The sequence below is a fragment of the Oncorhynchus nerka genome, linkage group LG20 (genome assembly GCF_034236695.1).
Source record: "Oncorhynchus nerka isolate Pitt River linkage group LG20, Oner_Uvic_2.0, whole genome shotgun sequence".
Taxonomy (NCBI): domain Eukaryota; kingdom Metazoa; phylum Chordata; class Actinopteri; order Salmoniformes; family Salmonidae; genus Oncorhynchus; species Oncorhynchus nerka.
Genome location: NC_088415.1, coordinates 86,077,328 through 86,089,750, shown reverse-complemented (window position 1 = coordinate 86,089,750; position 12,423 = coordinate 86,077,328). Strand labels below are relative to the sequence as shown.

The 12,423-nt window shown below is 44.4% G+C and overlaps 1 pseudogene; it reads left to right on the top strand.

Annotated features, from left to right (window-relative positions):
- Positions 1-12,110, top strand: part of LOC115123354 (low-density lipoprotein receptor-related protein 8-like) — a 164,942-nt pseudogene extending 152,832 nt beyond the window's left edge.
- Positions 12,111-12,423: the final 313 nt, after the last annotated feature.

Genomic DNA, 12,423 nt, shown 5'->3' with positions numbered 1-12,423 from the left:
GTACAGTATACACACACACACACACACACACAAGTAAGTAGTACAGTATACACGTACACACATACACACACACACACACACACACACACATAGTAAGTAGTACAGTATACACACACACACACAGTAAGTAGTACAGTATACACACACACAGTAAGTAGTACAGTATACACACACACATAGTAAATAGTACAGTATACACATACATAGTAAATAGTACAGTATACACACACACACACACACACACACACACACAGTAAGTAGTACAGTATACACGTACAGTATACACACACACACACACAAAGTGAGTAGTACAGTATACACACATAGTAAGTAGTACAGTATACACACACACATAGTAAATAGTACAGTATACACGTACAGTATACACACACACACACACAAAGTGAGTAAAGTGAGTAGTACAGTATACACACACACACACACAAAGTGAGTAGTACAGTATACACACACACACACACACACACACACAAAGTGAGTAGTACAGTATACACGTACAGTATACACACACACACAAAGTAAATAGTACAGTATACACACATAGTAAGTAGTACAGTATACACACATAGTAAGTAGTACAGTATACACACATAGTAAGTAGTACAGTATACACTCATAGTAAGTAGTACAGTATACACACATAGTAAGTAGTACAGTATACACACACACACACACATAGTAAGTAGTACAGTATACACACATAGTAAGTAGTACAGTACACACACACACACACACACACACATAGTAAATAGTACAGTATACACACATAGTAAGTAGTACAGTATACACACATAGTAAATAGTACAGTATACACACATAGTAAGTAGTACAGTATACACACACACACACACATAGTAAGTAGTACAGTACACACATAGTAAGTAGTACAGTATACACACACACACACACACACACAAAGTGAGTAGTACAGAAACGTACAGTATACACACACACACACAAAGTAAATAGTACAGTATACACACATAGTAAATACAGTATACACACATAGTAAATAGTACAGTATACACACATAGTTTAGTTTACAGAGATACACACATAGTAAGTAGTACAGTATACACTCATAGTAAGTAGTACAGTATACACACATAGTAAGTAGTACAGTATACACACACACACACACACACACACACACACATAGTAAGTAGTACAGTATGCACACATAGTAAGTAGTACAGTATACACACATAGTAAGTAGTACAGTATACACACATAGTAAGTAGTACAGTACACACACACACACACACACACACATAGTAAATAGTACAGTATACACACATAGTAAGTAGTACAGTATACACACATAGTAAATAGTACAGTATACACACATAGTAAGTAGTACAATATACACACATATTAAATAGTACAGTATACACACACACACACACACATAGTAAGTAGTACAGTATACACACATAATAAGTAGTACAGTATACACACATAGTAAGTAGTACAGTATACACACATAGTAAGTAGTACAGTATACACACATAGTAAGTAGTACAGTATACACACTGATCGTCCTTGAGGTTATGTCTCTGTTATGATGACACTTTCTCTTCAAAGTACAGACTGCTATCTGAGGAGAAACGGGAAGACTGGAACTCACAGAACCTTTCATATGTTCTTCTCTCTGAAATACAGCTTATTGAATTGCAGCTTGTAAGCCACATATTTTATTTTACCAAGAGAAACCAGCTTGGTCCAAGGTGACAAATCTCTTTATCCCCACATTTAATGCACAACTACACACTCTCTCTCACACACACAGTGTGACACACACACACACACACACACACACACGGATGTACATTTACATATGCCAATGGTTCATTACATTTAGAACATCTGCTAAATACCCCCCCAGAGCTATTAGTCCAGTGTGATTGATAACCCCCTGAGCTATTAGTCCAGTGTGATTGATAACCCCCCAGAGTTATTAGTCCAGTGTGATTGATAACCCCCTCCATTCCAAGCATTAGTCCAGTGTGATTGATAACCCCCTCCATTCCTCCTCAGACATTGATGAGTGTGATTGATAACCCCCTCCTCCATTCCTCCTCAGACATTGATGAGTGTGATTGATAACCCCCCATTCCTCCTCCATTCCTCCTCAGACATTGATGAGTGTGATTGATAACCCCCCCTCCTCCATTCCTCCTCAGACATTGATGAGTGTGATTGATGACCCCCCTCCTCCATTTCTCCTCAGACATTGATGAGTGTGATTGATACCCCCCTCCTCCATTCCTCCTCAGACATTGATGAGTGTGATTGATAACCCCCCTCCTCCATTCCTCCTCAGACATTGATGAGTGTGATTGATAACCCCCCCTCCTCCATTCCTCCTCAGACATTGATGAGTGTGATTGATAACTCCCCCTCCTCCATTCCTCCATTCCTCCTCAGACATTGATGAGTGTGATTGATAACCCCCTCCATTCCTCCTCAGACATTGATGAGTGTGATTGATAACCCCCTCCTTCATTCCTCCTCAGACATTGATGAGTGTGATTGATAACCCCCCTCCTCCATTCCTCCTCAGACATTGATGAGTGTGATTGATAACCCCCTCTCCATTCCTCCTCAGACATTGATGAGTGTGATTGATAACCCCCCCTCCTCCATTCCTCCTCAGACATTGATGAGTGTGATTGATACCCCCCCTCCTCCATTCCTCCTCAGACATTGATGAGTGTGATTGATGACCCCCCCCTCTTCCATTCCTCCTCAGACATTGATGAGTGTGAGAACCCCAACGCCTGCAGCCAGATCTGCATCAACTACAAGGGAGACTTCAAGTGTGAATGATGTTACCAAGGCTATGAGATGGACCCCGTCACCAAGACCTGTAAAGCAGAAGGTGAGGGAGGGAGGGAGGAGGAGGGAGGGAGAGGGAGGGAGGGGTTGGTTGGTTGGAGGGAGGGAGGGAGGAGGGGGAGGGAGGGAGGGAGGGAGGGGGAGGGAGGGAGGGAAAGACTTCCGTGTTCCTCCTCCAAGACTGTGGTTATGTGTCGTTGGAATAAATGGACCAAGGCGCAGCGTGCGTAGAGTTCCACATGTTTAATAATTGAAACCAAAACAATACAGAACAAACTAAACGTGAAGTCAATGCAGTGCTCACAGGCAACGACACAAAAACAAGAACCCACAACAAACAGGTGGGAAAAAGCTGCCTAAGTATGATCCCCAATCAGAGACAACGATAGACAGCTGCCTCTGATTGGGAACCATACCAGTCCAACCTAGAAATAAAGAAACTAGAAATGCCCACCCTAGTCACACCCCGACCTAACCAAAATAGAGAAGAAAGGATCTCTAAGGTCAGGGCATCTAACACACCTAACAGGTGTCAGTATGACTACTGATTATCTTCTCAACACACACAGACAGACACACACACAGACAGACACACACACACACCAGTGGAGGCTAGTGGGAGGAGCTATAGGTGGACAGGTTCATTGTAATGGCTGGAATGGAATAATGGAACGGTATCAAACATATGGAAACCACATTTATTCTATTCCAGCCATTACAATGAGCCCATCCTCAAATAGCTCCTCCCACCAGCCTCCACTGACACACAGACACACAAAGACAGGCACACACACACAACGAACACACACAATCACCACTGTTTCTTTAGTCAATGAGCCACTAAAGTGTGACTGTCACTCTCCTGCCAATTAGGACAATTCTGTTTTAGAGTGTAAACAACAACGTATTTTTCGGAGAAGACGGGGGATTTGAGAAATGTCCCTCTTGGCAGTGTTTACATATTTTTGTCCCTCTTGGCAGTGTTTACATATTTTTGTCCCTCTTGGCAGTGTTTACATATTTTTGTCCCTCTTGGCAGTGTTTACATATTTTTGTCCCTCTTGGCAGTGTTTACATATTTTTGTCCCTCTTGGCAGTGTTTACATATTTTTGTCCCTCTTGGCAGTGTTTACATATTTTTGTCCCTCTTGGCAGTGTTTACATATTTTTGTCCCTCTTGGCAGTGTTTACATATTTTTGTCCCTCTTGGCAGTGTTTACATATTTTTGTCCCTCTTGACAGTGTTTACATATTTTTTTAAATTCGGGAAATATTTGAAGAGGGACTCACGTCTTTTCAAAATGAATGAGTTGTAATGAGCTAAGCTGCTGTGACACACCTTTTGAGCCTGGAGGACATGAAGCATGATTAGAATGACACGTTCACAGTCTGAATCAGTTTGTCGCTAAAGCTAGTTAGAAAAGTGGTCTAATGGAAAATAATGTACCGTTGTCTTTATCCACTCCTTTAGGTGTTTGAGGATGTTTCCGTGTGTGTGTGCGTGTGCGTGTGTGTGTGTGTGTGTGTGTGTGTACGTACGTGTCTGCGCTTGCATATCATATCAGTTCATTCAGAAAGTATTCAGACCTCTTGACTTTTTCCACATTTTGTTACGTTACAGCCTTATTTTATTATTATTATTTTTCTGATCAATCTACACACAATACCCCATAATGACAAAGTAAAAATAGGTTTTTAGAAATGTTTGCAAATGTATTACAAATACAAAACTGAAAACAAAGACTCGAAATTGAGCTCAGGTGCATCCTGTTTCCATCGATCATCCTCAAGATGTTTCTACATTGGAGTCCACCTGTGGTAAATGTAATTATTTGCAAAGTCACACACCTGTCTCTATAAGATCCCACAGTTGACAGTGGATGTCAGAGCAAAAACCAAGCCATGAGTTCGAAGGAATTGGCCGTAGAGCTCCGAGACAGGATTGGGTCGAGGCACAGATCTGGGGAAGGGTACCAAAAAAGGTCTTCAGCATTTTATGTCCCAAAGAACACAGTGGCCTCCATCATTCTTAAATGGAAGAAGTTTGGAACCACCAAGACTCTTCCTAGAGCTGGCTGCTCAGCCAAAATTAGCAATCGGGGGAGAAGGGCCTTGGTCAAAGGGGTGACCAAAAACCCAATGGTCACTCTAACAGCTCCAGAGGTCCTCTGTGGAGATGGGAAAACCTTCCAGAAGGACAACTATCTAGGCTCCAGATAGAATATAGCTGTAGGCACAGATCTAGGATCAGCTTCCCTTACCTTAAAGCTAGAATCCGTAGTGGGTAAAACGTTCAGTTGCGATATAGACAGAAACAAAGAAATCAGTTTCCCTATCTGGGATCAGATTCTCCTTTCCTAATCCTAACCTTAACCATTAGGAGTAAAAAAAAAACACAAACTGACCTTAGATCAGCACTTAAAGCAGCTTCACCCTACTCTTGAGCTCCAGTTGAAATAGCAGTTGAGTGGATCCATATCCTTATAGCTCCCTGAGAACAACCAGATACCGGGATACAGCTTTTGACTGAACGCTTCCCCGTTCAGAGTCAATGATCTGGCTGGTTTCACTTTGTTCAAGGTTGTTTAACCTCAGCGGGAATGATCGTATCGATTTGTCTTTGTGACTCAGTATTGAGTCATGACCGTGTTATGAGTCAATGAGCTCTGTGGGCGAAGTGGCTGTGTGTGTGAGATACTGCTCGGTGTGTGTGTGTGTAATGCTGTTTGCTGTTGTTACTGATCTATATCCTGTGTTAGATAATGAGGTGCGGAAGGTTAATAACGCGTGGACAGACTGATCGATACTGACACTATTCAGCAGTTTTGAGATGTTTTAATGAGAGATCATGTCCGTCTTCCTCGTGGTTTTAGGGGAGAACTGTGTTCAGCTAAGTTTAGTTGCATATTATGTCATTTCGAATCATAGGCTGAAATTCAATGCTAGCGGACAGGAGTTTCTGAAATGCAATTTCTCTCAGGTGTGTTGAAGCTGTCAACCACTATATGGCTGACTCACCTTTTTGAAATTGCTTTCAGTGTAAAGATGTATGCGTTGTGGACATATTTATTAGATGCAAGGTCAGTCCTGTAAATATTTGTTTGAATCCCAACTGTGGTAGATTGTTTACTTGTCTGATGAATGAATTGTGGGCATAAGAATAGAATAACATTTTCCATTTCCATTTGAGTCATTTAGCAGATTCCGTTATCCAGAGCGACTTACAGTCAGTGCATTATGGGTGAAATAAGTCGACCTCTCCACTTTCCCAGGGAAGTCTCCCTACCTGCTGTTCACCAACCGGCAGGAGATCCGTCGTGTAGACCCGGTGAAGAGGGACTACCGCCAGGTGCTTGCCACCCAGAAGAATGCTGTGGCGCTGGACGTAGATGTGGCTAATAACCGTCTGTTCTGGTGCGACCGTTTCCACCGCAACATCTACAGGTAACGTTATTTTTTCCCTTGTGATTCCAGGAATCTTCCAACTGGAATTTCTGAAAAACCTGGGAACTTTGGGAAAGTTTACAGAATTTTGCAACCCTACTTGACCCTGACTTTAACTATTATTTATTACTACTTTTGGATATATTTAATGAAGTCATATGATTCAGGACTGGTACCTCTTTTATCTTTGTAAGAAAAAGAAGATAGCCGCCACAGCAGTACATTTTCTAATAATTAGCCAACCTTTCGACAGCAAGCTGCCTTCTTCAGGGTTTCTGTCAGACCTATCTTACCTCTACCTGGTGTCTCTTACCCCCCGTGGGGCTGCTCTAATTGGAACAGTGTCCTCATTATAGAAGAGAGAGCAGGTCTCACAAGACACCCTATTCAGAAGTGTGAGTGACACCCTGTCCTCTACCACTCCTCACCGCCCTGTTCATTAGATAGAAGACAGCTCCCTATGTGAACAGCTGCTATTCTGGACAGAGTGTTTCACCATCAGACACCGACCGTGAAATGAACTCCGTTAAAGGGATAGTTCGACATTTTGGCAACTAAGCAATTTTTTTTGTACTTGCACAGAGTCAGAGGAAGTCGTGGATACCATTTGTATGTCTCTGCAGTTTGAAGGAAGTTGAAGGTTTCTGAAGCCATAATGTTGCATCAACGTAAGTCTACAGGAGCAGCATAAAGCCATGTCCAGCCAGAAGTGACCTTCTTTAAAAGCGATTTCCCCGCTACGGAGATCAGCTCAAGCTTAAATCACCTTTTAAAATTAAATCGCAATCACAGGTTGTCTATTTGCTTTGAATCCTGCTCCTGACTTTCGAGGTAGCTAACGCAAGACTTTGAGTGTCTTTGACACCCCTATCTATTACCATGTTCACATGTTTCTCTCCAGTGCTCTGATCCCAGAGGCTGGCGACCCGTCCCAGCAGGTGACCCTGGTGGACTCTGGCTCTCTCCTCTCCCCTGAGGGTTTGGCCCTGGACTGGGTCCAACACAACCTCTACTGGACCGACTCGGGCCACAAGACCGTCTCGGTGGCCTCGGCCTACGACGGCCTCAAGAGGAGGGTCCTGGTCGACACGGAGCTCAGCGAGCCCAGAGCCATAGCGCTGGATCCACAGCATGGGTAAGTGTGGGGGGGGCAACGAAAATCAAAGGGCCAACGATGAAAAGACACCGCCAACAAGTCGAAAACCAATGCACTTCCACCAGTAATATATATCATGTCCAGTGTGCTACAGGTACAGATTGTCCTCAACCAGACACCGTACTTGTGCTATGTTTTGCTATTACATCAGCAACATCAGTTGTGATGAATGAGAGTTGGACACATATGTAAATGTGTACACGTGTTTGGTAATATGTAGTATGTTCATCCACGTCAACATGCATACGGTGGTATCACATCTCCTTCTAATGGAACAGAATACTGTATACCATTTAGCAGATGCTTTTATCCAAAGCGACTTAGTCATGCGTGTGTTTAATTTACGTATGGGTGGTCCCGGGAATCGAACCCCACTACCCTGGCGTTAGAAGTGCCATGCTCTACCAAACTGCACTACAGAGGAGATGAGGACCACTGTTATTCTCCTCCTCAGGTTCATGTACTGGACTGACTGGGGCACCCGGGCCAAGATAGAGAAGGCAGGGATGAACGGGGTGGACCGACAAGTCCTGGTGTCAGACAACATTGAGTGGCCCAACGGCATCACCCTGGGTAAGAATACACACGCATACACACATATATATATATACATATACACACACACACACACACACACACACACACACACATATATATATATACATATATACACACACAGGAATTGGCCATTATAGTTGAGCGCCTTGTATATACCCTGGTGAATGCTTTGTTTTGAACAATAACAGATTGGTTCTTTAAGCAGCCTTGAAACTATATGTTCATCTATAGCCTTCTCACTAGTTTTGTTAAATAGTTACGTTTGTTACATAGTGAACTCCTCTCCAGGAGTTTGCTACTTCAACTTCTTGATTTAAACCCAATTGATTGTTTGACTAAATATTTCAGTGAGCAGTGTTTTCAGAGCAGAGTAGATACATTATTTACTGTATGCCTGTCTGCCCAAGTGATCGACACAGGAATTGGCTAATGCCTGTGTGTTTGTTGAACAATAACAGATTGGTTCTTTAAGTGTGTGTTGTGTGTGTGTTCATGTGTGTGTGTGTGTGTGTTTTGTTAATAGACGTTAACAGGCGTTTTACTTACTCCATAGCTGCACCTAATCTCCAGTGTGGACTTGAACGGGGCTCATCGCAGGACACACCTGTCCTCCTCAGAGAGACTGGGACACCCCTACGCACTGGCCGTGTTCGAGGTGTGTGTGGTTTTGCTGCTCTAAGGGGAACATCTTGTGAGTGAAGTTTTGAGAGAGCAGAGGGATGAGCTAGGTATCTGTGGGCACAATTTAAATGAGCTGTTATCAAGGCAGAGAGAGAGAGAACCAGAGAGAGAGAACCAGAGAGAGAGAGAACCAGAGAGAGAGAGAACCAGAGAGAGAGAAAGAGAACCAGAGTCAGAGAGAGAGTCAGTCAGAGAGAGAGTGAGTCAGAGAGAGAGTGAACCAGAGAGAGAACCAGAGTCAGAGAGAGAGAACCAGAGAGTGAACCAGAGAGTCAGAGTGTGAGAGTGCGAGAACCAGAGAGAGAGAGGAGTGTGAACCAGAGTCCGAGAGAGAGAGCGAGAGAACCAGAGAGTCAGAGACTGGGAGAGAAACCAGAGAGTCAGAGAGAGAACCAGAGTCAGAGAGCGAATCTCAGAGTGAGAGAGTGGAGAGAGAGAGAGAGAGAGAGAGAGAGAGAGAGAGAGAGAGAACAGAGTCAGAGAACCAGGAGAGAGAACTCAGAGTCAGCAGAGACAGAGAGAGAGAGAGAGAGAGAGAGAGAGAGAGAGAACCAGAGTCCTCCAGAGAGTCAGAGAGACCAGGGACACCCAGAGAGAGCAGATAACCAGAGTCAGAGAGAGAGAGAGAACCAGAGTCAGAGAGAGAGAGTTTTGAGAGAACTGAACCAGAGAGGGAACCAGAGTCAGAGAGAGAGAGAACCAGAGATTTCAGAGAGAGAGAGAACCAGAGTCAGGAGAGAGAACCAGAGTCAGAGAGTCAGAGAGAGACAATTTAAATGAGCCAGAGTCAGAGAGAGAGAGAGAGAGAGAGAAACCAGAGAGAGAGAAACCAGAGAGAGAGAACAGAGAGAGTCAGAGAGAGAGAGAACCAGAGAGAGAGAGAGAGAATCAGAGTCAGAGAGAGAGTCAGTCAGAGAGAGAGAGAGAACCAGAGTCAGAGAGAGAGAGAGAACCAGAGAGAGAACCAGAGTCAGAGAGAGAGAACCAGAGAGAGAACCAGAGAGTCAGAGAGAGAGAGAGTCAGAGAGAGAACGAGAACCAGAGAGAGAGAGAACCAGAGTCAGAGAGAGAGAACCAGAGATAGAAAGTCAGAGAGAGAGAACCAGAGTCAGAGAGTCAGAGAGAGAGAGACAGATAACCAGAGTCAGAGAGAGAGAGAACCAGAGTCAGAGAGAGAGAGAGTCAGAGAGAGAACGAGAACCAGAGATAGAAAGTCAGAGAGAGAGAGAACCAGAGTCAGAGAGAGAGAACCAGAGTCAGAGAGTCAGAGAGAGAGAGACAGATAACCAGAGTCAGAGAGAGAGAGAACCAGAGTCAGAGAGAGAGAGAGTCAGAGAGAGAACGAGAACCAGGGAGAGAGAGAACCAGAGAGAGAGAGAGAGAGAGAACCAGAGTCAGAGAGAGAGTGAGTCAGAGAGAGAGAGAGAGAACCAGAGTCAGAGAGAGAGAGAGAACCAGAGAGAGAACCAGAGTCAGAGAGAGAGAGAACCAGAGATAGAAAGTCAGAGAGAGAGAACCAGAGTCAGAGAGTCAGAGAGAGAGAGACAGATAACCAGAGTCAGAGAGAGAGAGAGTCAGAGAGAGAACGAGAACCAGAGAGAGAGAAAACCAGAGAGAGAGAGAACCAGAGAGAGAGAAAGAGAATCAGAGTCAGAGAGAGAGAGACAGATAACCAGAGTCAGAGAGAGAGAGAGAGAGAACCAGAGTCAGAGAGAGAGAGAGTCAGAGAGAGAACGAGAACCAGAGAGAGAGAACCAGAATCAGAGAGAGAGAGAACCAGAGATAGAAAGTCAGAGAGAGAGAGAACCTGAGTCAGAGAGAGAGAGAGAACCAGAGAGAGTCAGAGAGAGAGAGACCAGAGTCGGAGAGAGAGAGAGTCAGAGAGAGAGAGAACCAGAGAGAGAGAGAGTCAGAGAGAGAGAAGAGAGAGAGAGAACCAGAGTCAGAGAGTCAGAGAGAGAGAGACCAGAGAGAGAGAGAGAGAGAACCAGAGAGAGAGTCAGAGAGAGAGAGAACCAGAGTCAGAGAGAGAGAACCAGAGTCACAGAGAGAGAGAGAGAGAGAGAGAACGAGAACCAGAGAGAGAGAGAACCAGAGTCAGAGAGAGAGAGAGAACCAGAGATAGAAAGTCAGAGAGAGAGAGAACCTGAGTCAGAGAGAGAGAGAGAACCGGAGAGAGAGAGAGAGTCAGAGAGAGAGATAGTCAAAGAGAGAGAGAGTCAGAGAGAGAGAACCAGTCAGAGAGAGAGAGAACCAGTCAGAGAGAGAGAGAACCAGTCAGAGAGAGAGAGAGAACCAGAGAGAGAGTTAGAGACAGAGAGAACCAGAGTCAGAGAGAGAGAACCAGAGTCACAGAGAGAGAGAACCAGTCAGAGAGTCAGAGAGAGAGAGAGAGAACCAGAGTCAGAGAGAGAGAGAGAACCAGTCAGAGAGTCAGAGAGAGAGAGAGAACCAGAGTCAGAGAGAGAGAACCAGAGTCACAGAGAGAGAGAGAGAGAGAGAGAGAGAACCAGTCAGAGAGTCAGAGAGAGACAGATAACCAGAGTCAGAGAGAGAGAGAGAACCAGAGTCAGAGAGAGATCAGTCAAGGAGCACAATAATTATTTATGTAACGTGAATAGTTTCATGTGTTGTCTAAAAGCTACATAAGTTAAATATCCAGACACATTTTCTTTATATCTTTCAAAAATCATATTTGAATGTTTCCGACTTGAATGTTCATTACTTGAGACAGAAACCACAGAAGGAGATACAGCCATTAATGGTGTTTCTCATACAGAGCTTTCATTACCCTCTTGAGACAGAAAACACAGAAGGAGATACAGCCATTTCATTACCTTGGACTGACCCGTCCTCCTGATCAAATATCAAAACATGGATGCTTTTTAAAAAGACATGTTATTACCGTATAGCAGTTTGTTTCCTGCTTGACTGTCCTTATCACCCTCTGGAGCAGGGCTGGGCAAACTGTTTGGCTCGTTGGCCCCATTGGGATTTCAAAATTCAATGGAGGTTCGTACAGATTTTGGGGGACCCATTTGTTTGTCAGTCAATTTGCTGTTATTTTAAAATATAAAATAAGGTCCATTATAATGTATATAAATGTATACTGTAGCTCCATTATAATTTCTACATACTTTCTATCTAGCTTTAGTTGTTCAAGAGTGGCCTGAAGTGGGTTTTTTTCTCCCGTATGGACTCGGGAGAGACGAAGGTTGAGAGTGAAACACAACCCTGCCAAGGTTGCTTGGCAACTGCTTCTTGACACGATACTTAAGCCCGCCACAGGAGTCGCTAGAGCACGATGGGACAATGGACATCCCGGCCGGCCAAACCCTCCCTAACCTGGATGATGCTGGGACAATTGTGCGTTGTCTCATGGGTCTCCCGGTCGTGGCCAGCTGCTGTGCCTTAGACCACTGTGCCACTCAGGAGGCCCGGCCTGGAGTGTTTTTAACCAATTATTTATCAGAATTATGGCTTGGGGGTAGAAGCTGTTCAGGGTCCTGTTGGTTCCAGACTTGGTGCATCGGTTCCTCTTGCCGTGCGGTAGCAGAGCGAACAGTCTATGACTCGAGTGACTGGAGTCTTTGACCATTTTTAGGGCCTTCCTCTGACACCGCCTGGTATAGAAGTCCTGGATGGCAGGAAGCTCGGCTCTAGTGATGTACTGTGCCATACGCACTACTCTCTGTGGCGCCTTGCGGTCGGACGCCAAGCAGTTTCCA